This window comes from Hyperolius riggenbachi, chromosome 1 (genome assembly GCF_040937935.1).
Source record: "Hyperolius riggenbachi isolate aHypRig1 chromosome 1, aHypRig1.pri, whole genome shotgun sequence".
Lineage (NCBI taxonomy): Eukaryota > Metazoa > Chordata > Amphibia > Anura > Hyperoliidae > Hyperolius > Hyperolius riggenbachi.
In genome coordinates this window covers 398,603,954-398,618,795 of record NC_090646.1, presented here as the reverse complement: position 1 = coordinate 398,618,795, position 14,842 = coordinate 398,603,954, and the positions used below count along the sequence as shown (strand labels likewise).

The window sequence follows — 14,842 nt, the reverse complement described above, 5'->3', positions numbered from 1 at the left end:
CTCTGAGTGGCAACCACTGGTTTGAATGGGCTCTCCTCCATTTTGCTTCTCTGCCCTTCATTCGGCAAAAGAAGCAGTGCATGCTCTGTCCACTCCCTGTAATTTTGCACTCCTGCTTGAATGCACAACACTCGAATTATGCTCATGTATAAGCAGCACTTACAGTATGTACTCATGCCCAAAACAGAATGTTAACACTTATTAGCTAACTGTAAATAAAAACAGTGAGCCTTTGACTTCTTCAGACTTTGTATATGTTTGTAGACATTACATTAACAAGATGTTAGAGCACACAACTATATAAACATTCAGCATCAGAAGGAGATACATAGTTTGTTTTGCAAATAAAATTAAATGTAATATAATTGCCGTCCTGTTTCACTGATAGCTAGCTAGCAAAGTACAATGCTCTTCTAAAATGAGTCATGAAAGAGTTAAACTGTAGCACCTAGAATGCTGTGGTCATTCCCTAGGGAAAAAAACAACAAACCATAAATTTAACAGGTCTCAAGTCTTCAAGAGCTGACCAGACCAGTAATAAATCTGACAGTGCAGAGGGAGAAGATTCCTGTCTGTGATTCTGCATGTGTGCATGAAAAAAATTTACGGAACTCAAGAGTTCTGCTACTAAACCCAGGCTGGCAATTCTCACAGCAGCTTGTATGTCCCCACCATCATACAGAGGACATAATCATCAGGGGACAACCCATACTGACTGTCCTCAAACACACTCAACACAAGTGAGAGAGATGCAGGGATCTCTGGAATTAAGGCAGACCAGAGCAAAGCAGGAGAGATGATTTACTTTGACATATGACCTCTTATCTCTCAAAGTCCTGCGCCCTGCTGATTTTTATCGCCATGGCCTTTGTGGTCTTCCCAGAAATTCGGCCCTGCCAGGAGGGTCTTAGGTTTCGGCACCACCAGGGGGGTTTAGGCTACACCAGGTGGGGACTTAGAGTAAGGTACTACCCGAAGGGGGGTCTTAGGGTTAGGTACCACTAGGGGAGGGTGCTGTGTGAGAGTAGGGTTAGGTTAAGATGTATTATTGAATAATGAAATGGTGTTTAAAGTAAATATCTTTTCATTTTCATTTCCCGTCTGTTTTACAATGATACCTATCGTTTACCTGTTTTACGGCTTTACTTTGCGCTCAGTTGAAAATGATCTTTATTGTTTATTATGATTTCGTTATCCACCCACGCCAATTTTTCCTTGCGCTTTTATTTCATGCAGGACATGCATCTCTCACATGAGGTTTCACACACTCACATGCCACCCTCAGCCCCTTATTATTATTATTTATTGTATTTATAAAGCGCCAACATATTACGCAGTGCTGGACAATAAATATATACTATGATACAAGGATGACAGACATAACAAGGTTATACAACATAGAACAAAGTTATACATGCAAACTGTACAAAATACATGATCATGCAATATGGGCTGGTTAGGTAGGCCCAGTAATACAAGTACAGGCTGTCATAGGACAGGAGCACATGATCCTGTAGATTACACTAGGGAGTGGAGGACCCTGCCAGAGGCTTACAATCTAAAGGGTGGGGTGGAAACACTAGGTGGGGCTGTTAAATATTCCTTAGAGAGTCACTGTGTGGTAGGAGGTGGGTAGGCCATCATAAAGAGGTGGGTTTTGAGGGCTTGCTTGAATGTGTTGAAAGAGGGAGCAAGTCTGATGGGTGGTGGAAGGGCATTCCAGAGGGTGGGGGCAGCTCTTGAGAAATCCTGCAGGCGGGCATGGGAGTGTGAAATGCGTGGGGTGGTGAGGCGAAGCCCCTTGTGGCTATGTGAACATATTTGTCAGAAAGATTGCATGCATGTGTGCTCTTTGGCAGAGGATTCGCTGCTGGTAAGGAGAAATGTGTACCTTGTGTAGGATCATAAACAAAGGCCCTCTCTGGATTGAGCCTACTGTTATTATTTCAAACTCGTTCAGTTTTGTGCCTTGAACTTTGCCAGTTGATCTTTAGTTGCATATCTGAAATGTTTTACTTGGTTTGTAATTCATGTGTCTTTTCAGCCTATTATATGACTCACTGTCAGTTCCACTGCCTTACTGGAAAGCCTCCTGCCTCAACCTCTGCATGTTCCTTGCGCTTGTCAGGTTGCTGCTTGCATTGACCTTAGCTCTTGCCTGAATTGCTTCCGAAAGCCTTTTGAGAGCATATCCACCTTTACTAACTTTCTGGCTATTGGTGGGGTTTGCATATGTGTATCAGCGCCAAGGAAACAAAGTGGCTGCCGCAGAGAGAAGAACAATGTCCAGAGTTCACAAACAGGTAAATTACATAGAATCAGCGCAGAATCCAAAAACAGAAGATGAGTCTTCAACAAAGAATAGGAGCAGGAAACTCTCCACCACACTAAATATCGGGGTCACGGCACAGCTCTGCAATCATGGATACCCAGAAAAAGGAAAGAGGCTTACCAGCTGGTGACAACCGACATTATTATTGTTATTATTATTATTATTGATTTATAAAGTGCCAACATATTCCGTGGCGCTGTACAAAGTAAGAAACAAACATGGGGTACATAATAATACAGACAATAGTGTACACCAAAATACAAGATACATAATTAGTGACAAAATACAAAGAATGATACAAAAACAAATTATAGAATTATATTATAAGGTTGTATCAATGCTTTGCTAGGACATCAGAAAGCAACAGTCCGTCCAGGATCCACCAATTCAGCAATGATTCATCTCACGAATGGATATCAGTAAAACATCATAAAAAAATAAACGGCAACTATACGGGGCCCATGCAATGGGAACCCCAAGAAAGTTGCACGCGTGTATGGGTCAGCAGTATAGGACAGTATAAAGGTGCCGCCTGTCTCCTTCCCGAACGGTTTCGCAAACTAGCATCATCAGGCGATTAAGGATACAAGTGGCTGGCACCAAATATATAAACGTTCACAATAAAAGAAGGGGTGGGGCACTGATGTACGCACCTTAAATCATGCACCTGAAACAAGCATGCAGCAAATCTTGTCAGATTTACAGGGCTGGTTCTAGAAAGGCACATATGAGGGGGCAGTCAGAAATGTGAAGGGGGCATCATGTGTACACAGAGGCAGCGGTGTAGAGAAATGCACCCTGTACGTATTTAGAGAGTTTAGCCTGTCTAATTTCCCCTCATCTGTGTCTAATCACAAGTTGAAATTTGTATAGATTATAGTTTAGCTAGGTAGGTGCCTGCAGTATAGGTTAGATAAGTAGGTGCCCCTAGTGTAGGCTAGATAGGTAGGTGCCTCCAGTATAGGTTAGATAGGTAGGTGCCCGCAGCATTGGTTAGATAGGTAGTTGCCCCCAGTATAGGTTAGATAGGTAGTTGCCCCCAGTATAGGTTAGATAGGTAGGTTCCACCAGTGTAGGTTAGATAGGTAGGTGCCCGCAGTATAGGTTAGATAGGTAGAAGCCTACAGCATAGGTAGCCAAGCCAAACATAGGACCAGTGGCGGGGGGAGCAGGCATAGAGCAGGTGAAATCACCTTCCGCGATCCCCGCACGCAGGCAACCTTTATCTTCTTTCTCTCCGAGACGTCCATTGCGTTAATACAGTGCCCCCAGTGATGACATGCAGTTACGTCATCACAGGGGGCGCAGTTACCAAAGCGACAGATGCCTGGGAGAGGAAGAGGCAGTGGGAATCACGGAAAGTATTACGCTGTCCCCCACCTCTGCGCCCTCCCTGCTATTCTGTCTGGAACACCACTGAGGGAGCAAGACATTTATTTGAGGGGGCGCCTCCCCATCTCGCCCCCCCCCCCCCCCCCCCCCCGAGCCGGCTCTGCCTAGACATCTGATTGAATGCTTGTTTGGGGTCTGTGGTTTAAAGTATTATAGGTATAGGATCAGCAGGACAGCCAAGCAATGTGCACTATCTAAAAGGAAATTTAACATGTCAGTGTCCATATGCCTCTCAACCCCTGGGTCTCTTTAATCCCAAGTTTAATGGACATAGGAATGGGATTTATCCTAATGTTTATAAGAAAGAGTTCCCTTTGCAATTCTTATTGGTTTAAATTACACAATTCGCCTGCTGCATAGTGGGGAGTGGGTGTAGTTTTTATTTTATTAAACTGCCAAATGCATTCCCTTTTCCGCACCCCTGAGTAAGTCAGAGGAGAACCAAACCAATCAGGAGAAGAAGTCCCGCTATGTGGCCTTTCTGGATGTATTTGCATTTTGTAAATGCATTTTATTGATTAGTCACAGGCTACACTTTAAGGTGTTTCTTGATGTTTGACTGGATTAGCCACATGCTTGTTTCAGGTGTGTGATTTGGACACTACTGATGCATGAAATATCAGCAGGATGTCAGGCAACGGCAAGTGATATTGTTTAAATGGAAATACATATGACACCTTCCATATCTCTCAGCACCAGGTGCTGCAGCATCAAAACTGATTGTACTTTGTTTAATTATTTAAATGCATGGATGTGGGTGTATCTTGTCCTCAGAATGTCTTCCCAGCTAAATACATAAGCATTGTGTGTTCTTGTAGCTCCCTCCAAAGTGCACCTATATGGTCTCAGAAAAAGCAAGGTGACTCCCTGCAAAACAGTTGTTAGGCCCTGGCGCCCAGTGTTGGGCCTCTCTCTCTTCACGCATGTGCCAAGCAGCAACATTAAGTACAACAATGAATATTGCACTCATTTAAACCATATGCACGTTATGTCAATTTTGCACTTGTCACTTTATGGTTAATACTGTTATAAATATGTATGATAGTGCTGGCTTTCTATGTTCCAGCAAGCTAATTCAATAGCCTACTCCTTCCATCCTGAGTACATCATACTTCACTTTTTGGTCCCTTTTATCCCCCTACACATTCCTAGTAGTTTGGGTCACCCTGAGCTGCTTGGTTACTCTGTTGTACTCGTCCAAGCCCTATTTCATACAGCCTTATCAATCCCTGCCATGTACTGATGAGGACCAAAAGTCCGAAACAGGCTGTCTACATGTGGGTTTGATATGGCTGTGTAAAACTTAAAGCTATAGGCTTACTATATACCAGCGGTTCTGGATGCTTGCTTGGCTTAACAAGGGCGAAAAGGGATAATTTGCATATTTAGTAGTAGTGCATTGTGGGTAACCACAAATGTTCATTTATAACTGAATTATTGCAAATGTCCTTCTGTTTTAAGAAGGCAATTACACCAAGCTTTGCTTTTTTTGTAAGAGGGCTTTTTGGTCCCTTTTATCCCCCTACACATTCCTAGTAGTTTAGGTCACCCTGAGCTGCTTGGTTACTCTGTTGTACTCGTCCAAGCCCTATTTCATACAGCCTTATCAATCCCTGCCATGTACTGATGAGGACCAAAAGTCCGAAACAGGCTGTCTACATATGGGTTTGATATGGCTGTGTAAAACTTAAAGCTATAGGCTTGCTATATACCAGCGGTTCTGGATGCTTGCTTGGCTTAACAAGGGCGAAAAAGGGATAATTTGCATATTTAGTAGTAGTGCATTGTGGGTAACCACAAATGTTCATTTATAACTGAATTATTGCAAATTTCCTTCTGTTTTAAGAAGGCAATTACACCAAGCTATACTTCACTAGGAAAGCCATCTTGCACAAGAGGGTGTTTCCGTACACTTTAACACATTACAATCTAACTGAGTACCAGTCAGCCCTCTTCTTGCAAGAATGTAGAGGTTTCTGTCACAGTGTGTTGTTGGTTTTAAAGAATAATGGGAAATTACGCCTGTTAAAGATTACCTGGGATTCTCTAATGCTCTAGTTGTGTAAGGCGTGGTTACTCTGTGGATTCTCACCTCTTCCTTTGACCAGTGGTGATTTCTTTTGACCTTGCTGTACTTTGTACAACTTGGGTGGCCACAAACATTTAAAGTTTCTCTGAGGTGTTTGTATAGCTTATTCTTCTCTTTTGTGCTAGTAGACATCTCAGACCAGAGTTGTAGAAGTCTAATCATCTAATGTGTGTTGTATTGGGTGGTCAGTGTCAAAAGGAAGGTCCTGCTCTGTGTAGGTATGAGTGTTGGTTTTATTTGCCTAAATTCAATTTGAGTAACTGCCTTATGCTGGATACACACGGTGCGTTCGCGCACTCGATTTTCCCGTCGATTAGTTTATTTCCAACATGTCCGATTTGGATTTCGATGGATCGTTAGGTCAGTCATGCAAAGTATGCTGAATCGACCTAAAGATCCATCGAAATCCAAATCGGACATGTTGGAAATAAACGAATCGACGGGAATCGACGGGAAAATCGAGTGCGCGAACGCACCGTGTGTATTCAGCATTAGGGCCAGTTCAGATTAGCATCTGCGGGACGAGCTTGTGGTGTTCTGGTTCAGCGAGGCTATACGCTTTTCTGCTCCAAGCAGCAAAGCGCTCAGCTACGGTTGCTGGTGTTTTGTTGCCACATTTTTTTTTGACCCTCTAAAACATGGAAGCAACAAACATAGCCAATCCTGAATGCTGACAAGATGAGATAACGGGATCTAGCGTGGCATTTGCACACGGTAAAAGCGAAAAGCCATAACCATATTTTAAAAAGTGCTTCCAGTCATTTAAATGGACAGCTCTTTATTACATTTGAACAATAAAACGCAACTGTCGTGTTTAGAAGCCCGTGTGAACTGGCCCTTAAATTTTATTTTGACATCGAGTTTTAGAGAAAAGTCCCCAAATTCCATTGAAGTCTATGGAGAGTAATAATTAATGGTAATATTATTGCTTTATGGTGAAACAAATGAGAATTTTGACTGTGCAACTTTACCAAAGAAAACAAAATCAGAATAACTTTACCATCTTCTGAAATGTTGATCATATAATTTAACCACCTTCCCACTAAAGGTTATATCACTTTAAAAACCAGAGCAATTTTCACATTTCACGCTCCTCCCATTCATTCGCCAATAACTTTATCGCTAATTAACACACCTAAATGATCTATATATTGTTTTTACAGGACAAACTAGGTTTTCTTTGGGTTGTACTTTTTTCTAAAAGTTATTTTATTTCATATGTATTTTTAAGGAAATAAGAAGAAAACATTAAAAATAGTCATCATTTTACAGACGTAATAACCCTTTGACTACACATGTGCACAAATGTAATGACCCTTTGGCTATGTATGTGCACAGATATAATGACTCTTTGGCTATGTATGTGCACAGATATAATGACTCTTTGGCTATGTATGTGCACAGATGTAATGACCCTTTGGCTATGTATGTGCACAGATATAATGACTCTTTGGCTATGTATGTGCACAGATATAATGACTCTTTGGCTATGTATGTGCACAGATGTAATGACCCTTTGGCTATGCATGTGCAGATATAATGACTCTTTGGCTATGTATGTGCACAGATGTAATGACTCTTTGGCTATGTATGTGCACAGATGTAATGACCCTTTGGCTATCTATGTGCACAGATGTAATGACCCTTTGGCTATGCATGTGCACAGATGTAATGACCCTTTGGCTATGTATGTGCACAGATGTAATGACCCTTTGGCTATGCATGTGCACAGATGTAATGACCCTTTGGCTATCCATGTGCACAGATGTAATAACTCTTTGACTATGCATATGCAGAGATGTACAAACCTTTTGTCTATGTATGTACACAGTTGTAATAAGCCTATGGCTATCGATGTGCACAGATATAATAACCCTTCGGATATGCTTGTGCACAGATGTAATAACCCTTTGGCTATCCATGTGCACAGTTATAATAATACTTTGGCTATCCATGTGCACAGTTATAATAATACTTTGGCTATCCATGTGCACAGATGTAATAACCCTTAGGCTATCCATGTGCAGAGATGTAATAACCCCTTGATTACACATGTGCACAGATGTAATAACCCTTTCACTATGCATGTGCACAGATGGCGTAACCCTTTCACTACGCATTTGCACTTATTAACAGGTGGTTTCATAGTTACAATCCACAATCATACTTCTCAATACCTAAACAGAGTGTGATAAAAAACAGTATGCTTCAACATTTTTTTCGCCGCACAAAGAAAAATGCTTTGCTTGTAACCAAGTCCATTCATTAGCATAGGCTGTCAGTTTTAATGTGTTTCTGTAGGCGGAAAAACACAGAACATTGTGTGTGGTGGAAATGGGCCCTTCCCCACAGCATGCAAAATAAAAACAAAGCACACAAACAAAAACTTCTGGTTGGATCTCCAGTTTAATTAAACACGATAAGAATTTGACCTATTTGTCTCTCTCAGATTCTATGAAGAGCGCTGGAACACCGACTTTAAAGTTTTCCCTGGTGATTAATTCATGTAAAACCACTTCAGAGTTATTTTGAGAACACACAAGTTATTCGATTTTTTTTTTCTGAAACATATGAGTGCAGTTTATAAGAGGGCTTTCATATGGCAGTAGTCTTTACATTATAGGTACAGTAGTTTAATAGCAGTGAACTCAATAAGGTTATGTATAAACAAATGAATGTTTCTGCTTCTTTTAGATTTAGCTTTGCACACCTAACGCTAGAAAATTATTAAAACTGTGTACAATCCCAAAGGAGAGAGAGAGAGGATTCAGAGAAGAGAAACATAAATATTTCAGTAATTTACCATTAGGGTGTTTATATTAGGCATAACATAGATGTGTGTGCATGTGATTTCTCTAAAATACCTTTCAGAATAGTTATTGTTAAACATTATATAAATCAATTATAATACACAGAAACTTCTAGAATAATATTTCAGTTTTCAACAGGACTCATTTACCAACTCTTTACTACAATCATACATGTCAGTTCTATTTTATTTAAGTCCCTAAACTACTTATAGTGCATACGTTAGTACAAGGAAGGCATAAACACCAAACAATACAATAAGCTACAGTTATGCAGTAATACTCACAGTGTGCTCTTCCCAATCCATACAAGAATTTTGATTTTTCAATGCATGCACTTAGTTCAGCCTAAAATGATCCTTTTGTGATCCAGCTTCTCCAGGCTTCCCAAGTAATAGCCTCAGTATATAAACCAGCCTGGCTGCTGAAAATGTCCAGAAATCAGGGGATTATGGTGGTATGAGCACTTGTGAAACTTAAAATGTTTATACTAAGTGCAGGCAAGTCTCTGGCAGGTTGCCACACTCCTTGTCTCTTGCTGCAGCGCTCTGCTGGGACCCCACAGAGCACTTGTTAATGAGATCTGTGCTTTATCAGGTTTTGCTGTTGTAGTTTGCCAGCTGTAAACTTTACTTCCCCTCCTCAAATGACACAGCTGGAAATCCCACTCCCACAATGATTTGCTTAGGATTGTAAGCACAATATTCCCATGCTGCTAGAGGTCACCATTATATCATCCTCTCTGTGGATACTACAGCCTCCCCTCTGAGGAATCTGACAAGATCATGGCCAGATGAAAGATGTCCATTGCAGAATGAGAGATGCAGGGCTAAAGATGATAGATGGTCGCATCACTTACTGAAAGCAAAAGAATTCAGCTCAGGGATGACAATGCTGATTACACTTGATGATGACACACGTAGGAGGCATGTACATTGGTGTACGGATTAGCTTAGTGCCTGGTACATTACACTGCTGTAAAGTGGGTTTCTAAATGCAGGGGAATTGACATTCACCTATTACCATATAGCTGTCACTTACAGTAAGTGTTTTTAATCTGATGGTTCTTACTGTTACTTTTTCTGTTAAAAGCACTCCCTGGCAAGGATCTCGCTACAAAGATGTTGGATGGCCCCCTTATTTGAGCAACTGCCATTCAGTAAGTGCTAAAGAAAACCCTGAGAATCCCCCATAAGAAGATGGATTAGACCAAAACCTGTCAGTAAGTGGTCAGAACCACCAGATTAAAGACTTTTACTGTAACTGACAGATATCTAGAAGGAAAGTCATTAAAAGGATTACTATCGCGAAAAAATGTAAGATTTAAAATACATGTAAACACATAGAAATAAGAAATACATTTCTTTAAGAGTAAAATGAGCCACAAATTACTTTTCTCCTATGTTGCTGTCACTTACAGTAGGTAGTAGAAATCTAACAAAACCAATAGGGTTTGGAGAAGTCCATTTCTTCATGGGGGTTTCTCAGCAAGGCCTTGATTCTTTATAAAGACACTCCTGCTCGCTGCACACTTTTTGGCAGTTGGATGGAACAAATGCAATTCACAAAGAGCTTTTGAAATAAAGAAAACTCTGAGGACTCCCCCTCCATGAGGAGATGGGCTAGTCTACAACCTGTCAGTTTTCTACTAACTCCTGTAAGTGACAGCAACATATGAGAAAAGTAATTTATGGCTCATTTTACTCTGGAAAAAATGTACTTATCATTTGTATTTGTTTCTGTGATTATTAGATTTTACAATTTTCGCAATAGTGGTCCCTGAAAGTGCAGTGATCTCAGGGACAAATGTACGTCCTATACATATAATTACACATGTATTTCACGTTTTACAGCTGTTCATCATAGTCCTCCTTTAAATGCAATGCTGGTTAGTGCCACAGTACAAAGACTGGTAAAGATATACTACAGTCACTAGTGGGTGGTGAGGGAAACAACAGGAGTTTACAGCTATTACACATTACTATGAGGATTAATTTAGGGTATTCCCTATGCATTCTAGATTATAGAATTAATGTTGGGGGAGGATAATTGCATATTTCAGGAGTGTGGTGGTGCCAGTAGACACTGGCCATGGAGAAATAGTAAAATAAGAAACAAATCCAACAATCACTGCTTGGTAAGCTGAAGTTTGCTTGCTCCAATTTGTTCAAGAGATTATTGAGCATGGTGTAGATCTAACTGACGGTGTGTTTTATTTACTTTTGGGGGTAATGGTCTGGCATAGTCACTGGAGCCAGTGCTGTCAAATAAGCAAATAGAGTGGTTTACTGTGGATTTGGTAGGTTTTGGGTGTGTGTTTTGGCAGACGATGGTGTACATCTTCATTGTTGGCTAAGGATTTTAGGGGTAAGTTAGAGTTTCTGGAGTTTTTCCAGTTGTGGATTTGGTTGTTGTCCATGTCAGAATGATTAAAGGAAACGTTTATCATTGGGCCAACATGAGGGAGAAGAGGGAGGGTTTTAGATCTTTGTCCTCTTTAGGTTCTGAAACCTGTTCTATATGGACTTGGGTGGAATACATGTGAAGGTGACCTAAGAGTTGCACTAAGGTCCCATTTACACTTAATCAGTTGGTGTGCGTTAGTGTGCGTTAGTACGCGTTAGTGCGCATTGGTATGCGTTTTTTTTGCATAGCAGTGCATTGGGAAGAAGATTTCAGTTAAAACGCGTTAAGTGTAAAAGAGGCCATAGGAAAACATGGGCATTACTTTGAAAATCAGTTTTGAGAGCAACTGAGAGCAACTCATTAAGTGTAAAAGGGCCCTTAGCTGTTAGTTTCTGAGGTAAAGTTTTTCTTGTTGGGTTTCCAAATTTAGGCAGTATGCTAGTGGAGGTGGCTACATCAGGTTTTAGGGTTAACGCAGGTGTGGAAAAGCTGTGTTTTTGGTTAAGGCCTTGGCAAGGTAAGTCAAGTAAGCCCACAGGACTCCTGAGTCCAAGGTTCAGTTGGGGGTTAATGGTTTCATGCAGGAAAAATAGTTGGGAGGCCCCCCTTTTCCAGTGTCTTGGAAAATTTGAAGACACTGTATTTGTTTTATTATGAGAAATCGCTTATGGCAATGAAACTCTAGTGTGTGTGTAAATGCAGCTTAAAGTGAACTTGTAACTTCTCCAAAAGAAAAAGTGTGATACTACCCTCAGTAGAGAGAAGCCTCTGGATAGTCCTGAGGCATCTGATCCATACAGGAGTCCACCGATCTGGCGCTGGATTCCTCTGAATATATCTGACAAGAGCTTGTCAGATATGTTCTCATAGCTGTGCTCCACTGCCTACATACAGCTTCACGCTATTGCACAGGTGCAGTTATACACGCACATGCGCAGTATGGCCATGCATATATACAGAGGGAAACATGGCCATGAACAAGAAGATAGTCTCGGCCAAAGGTGCGCTTTAACACCTAAGAAATTGCTTTTTTTTTTTAGAAACACCTCCATAAAGTGCATTTAAAATGGAAATGGCATCCTAACTTTTCAGGTGCAGAAAAAAAATATATTTTATGTTATTATTCAAAATTAATTCAAGGTTAACAATTAACTGGAATGTATTAAATTTTACTTCAAAGTAAATATAATTTGGGAAATACTTTCATTTAATGAAAGTAATTATTTTAAGATTTATCTAGGGGAAGTGCATGAACTGTCACTGTAATGGCAGTTCCATACATAATCTGGCTGTATTATTTCACAGATGGAAAATTTGCTTAGATCACATTATCCGGGGATGAACAAGGTCTTGAGCACAGGCAGGGGTGTCTACTGATTCTTTAACCTGACACTAAAAATATGATTTTGGCCTTGCACACACTTCCTCAAGCTAATCTGCCACAGTATCCTAATTTGGAATGCCTGTCTGTAAATGTTAACCCAATCACACACTGGCACAAATATTGATGATGGCTATTACCATGGTGCAGCCAACATAATCATAGCACCGAAGACCACTGTGAACACACTGCAAAATACTACAGAACTATAACTGAAACTCCAGGTGATCTCAGAGCAGTCATGACTAATAGATTTGTTACAATGCTGACAGCAGTAGAGAGGAAATAATGTGCCCTTATTGTGTTCAACATCCTCCACTCATTTTTATTATGCTCATCCTAATTTTAAAGCAATGTCTGAGCACGTTAGAACATCATGACATATTCAACTTTTCTTTCATGTTTCCAATAGTCATTTCTTCAAACAATGGTGTGACCCGAATGAGTAAAAAGAAGCATAAGAGAATATGATGTTCCAGTTATACGGTAACAGAGAAAAAACTAAGGACAACAGGCAGATTGTTTATGTCTCAATAAACAAACAAACAAAAAACATTCCTGGAATTCATGTATGCTGACCTCATACAAGGCCTGGTCACCCAGATTACTACTAAGTGAGGAATAATAATCAAATAACAGCTCTACTGGGGTGGACCATTCAAACACTCACTTCATGGCTGCAAATTATTAGGACACTAGAGGAATACTCATGCTCAGTTCCCTCATGACACTCACATAGCTAAAGGGTTTCCCAATGCGTAAGCCTCCTTTCCCCTCTCCTGGTCCCACTGGCAGCTCCGGAAATCAGCTACACTCTGGTGAAGTCGCGCCCCTTTCGCGCCCCCACCACGCACCCGTCGCCTGATCACGCTGGTCGCTGTAAGCCTCCTGTGCATGTGAGGTTCTCTAAAGACTGAACTGTGCATGCGCAGGAGGCTTACGGCGACTGGCATGATGACGCGATAGGCACGTGGCGGGGAGCGCACACCCGACTTCACCAAAGAGTTGCCAATTACCGGAGCTACCCGCGGGACCAGGAGGGGGAAGAAGAGGATGCCAGAGGACCTCACGGGCTACGGGGGGCTGGAAGCCCCAGGTAAGTCCAAATTTCATTTTTAATCAGCGCTCAGGGTTAAACATTGTAATAACCGGGACAAATGGGCAAATAAAACGTGTTGGTTTTATCTATTGCAGCACATTTTATTTTAAACCCATAATGGCTGAAAACTGAGAAATAATGATTTTTTTTCATATTACTCCATTTAAAATGCAGCTAAAATAAAATAATTCTTAGAAAAAAGTACCACCCAAAGAAAGCCTAATTTGTGGAGAAAAAAAAGATGCATAGATCATTTCGATGTCATAAGTGGCAATAAAATTAATAGCTAATGAATGGGAGGAGCATGAAATGTGAAAATTGCTCGTTTTTAAAAGGAAATAACCTGTGGTGTGGAAGTGGTTAAGGGACACTGCCTATTTGGTGTGTATATATTTTTTTCTTGTGATATTGGAGAGGGGACTTCATTTAACATTTTTCTAGGCAAGCCTACTTACACCGCTGCTAAGTTTATTTAAATTTGGATCCATCCATGACCACATCCACATTCTGGTGCGTGGCCACGCCCATTTTTCAGCACAGTACAAGGGGTGCCCGAAAGTGCCCCAGTTATAGCAATGTCCCTGGCTATAACTTTACCAAAAAGTGTTTCAACTAATACTTATTTAAGGGTCTGGAATACTTGAGTTGATAGGTTAGTGATTGTTCCGTGGTGAGGATAAAAAAAAAATCAATGTAAATGGGTTTAGCAGAAGGCTTCAAACATACCCAAATAGTGAAGGAGTCTAAAGGTATGTAAACACTTGCTGAATGCACTGTGGGCCACCCCTTTTAGCTGAGGATGCCACACACCACTGTCGTTTGTATACTATGCATGGTGCAATCCTGGCAGGTGCACATGATCATCTGACAAAACAAAGTGAAGGTTATACAAATACCATGGTCAATATATTTGCTTGGAATTGCTGTCTTACATATAATAACAGATAGTGATGATTTCCTTCACGTTATATTAAAGATAAAAAGTCGTATTATAATGGACAAGGGTGATTAAATGCTGTCACTTGTTCTTACAAATACAGTAAATGCCTAAAAAAAACACAGCAGTATCCAGTTGCAAGAATAACAGGCAAGCAAGGTCTTTGAGATGGTGGCATGTTTTAGCTTCCCTGCCAAGATAAAATGATCATGCTGACATGAGGTAATTATCTGCTGACAATGGCTGTACAGGAAATAGCTTTTCAGGATCCTAAAGATAAAGGTCCTTCTTTTCAGTCATTCATTCTACCTAGGCGCATCCAATAAGCCCATTAGAACAGCTTTAATAGAGACATTTGTACTTTCAGTTAAACCTCTGATCACATTAAAAAGCTTACTC

At 40.7% G+C, this 14,842-nt stretch overlaps 1 protein-coding gene across 4 annotated transcripts in view; it reads right to left on the bottom strand.

The window, feature by feature from the left end:
* The window catches only part of FREM1 (FRAS1 related extracellular matrix 1), a 225,559-nt gene extending 216,350 nt beyond the window's left edge, over positions 1-9,209 (bottom strand). For all 4 annotated transcript variants that reach the window (XM_068234783.1, XM_068234796.1, XM_068234805.1 and 1 more), the window contains exon 1: positions 8,908-9,209. The gene's annotated coding sequence lies outside the window, so the exon portion shown is untranslated. The remainder of the gene's footprint in view (positions 1-8,907) is intronic.
* Between the last annotated feature and the right edge of the window lie 5,633 nt (positions 9,210-14,842).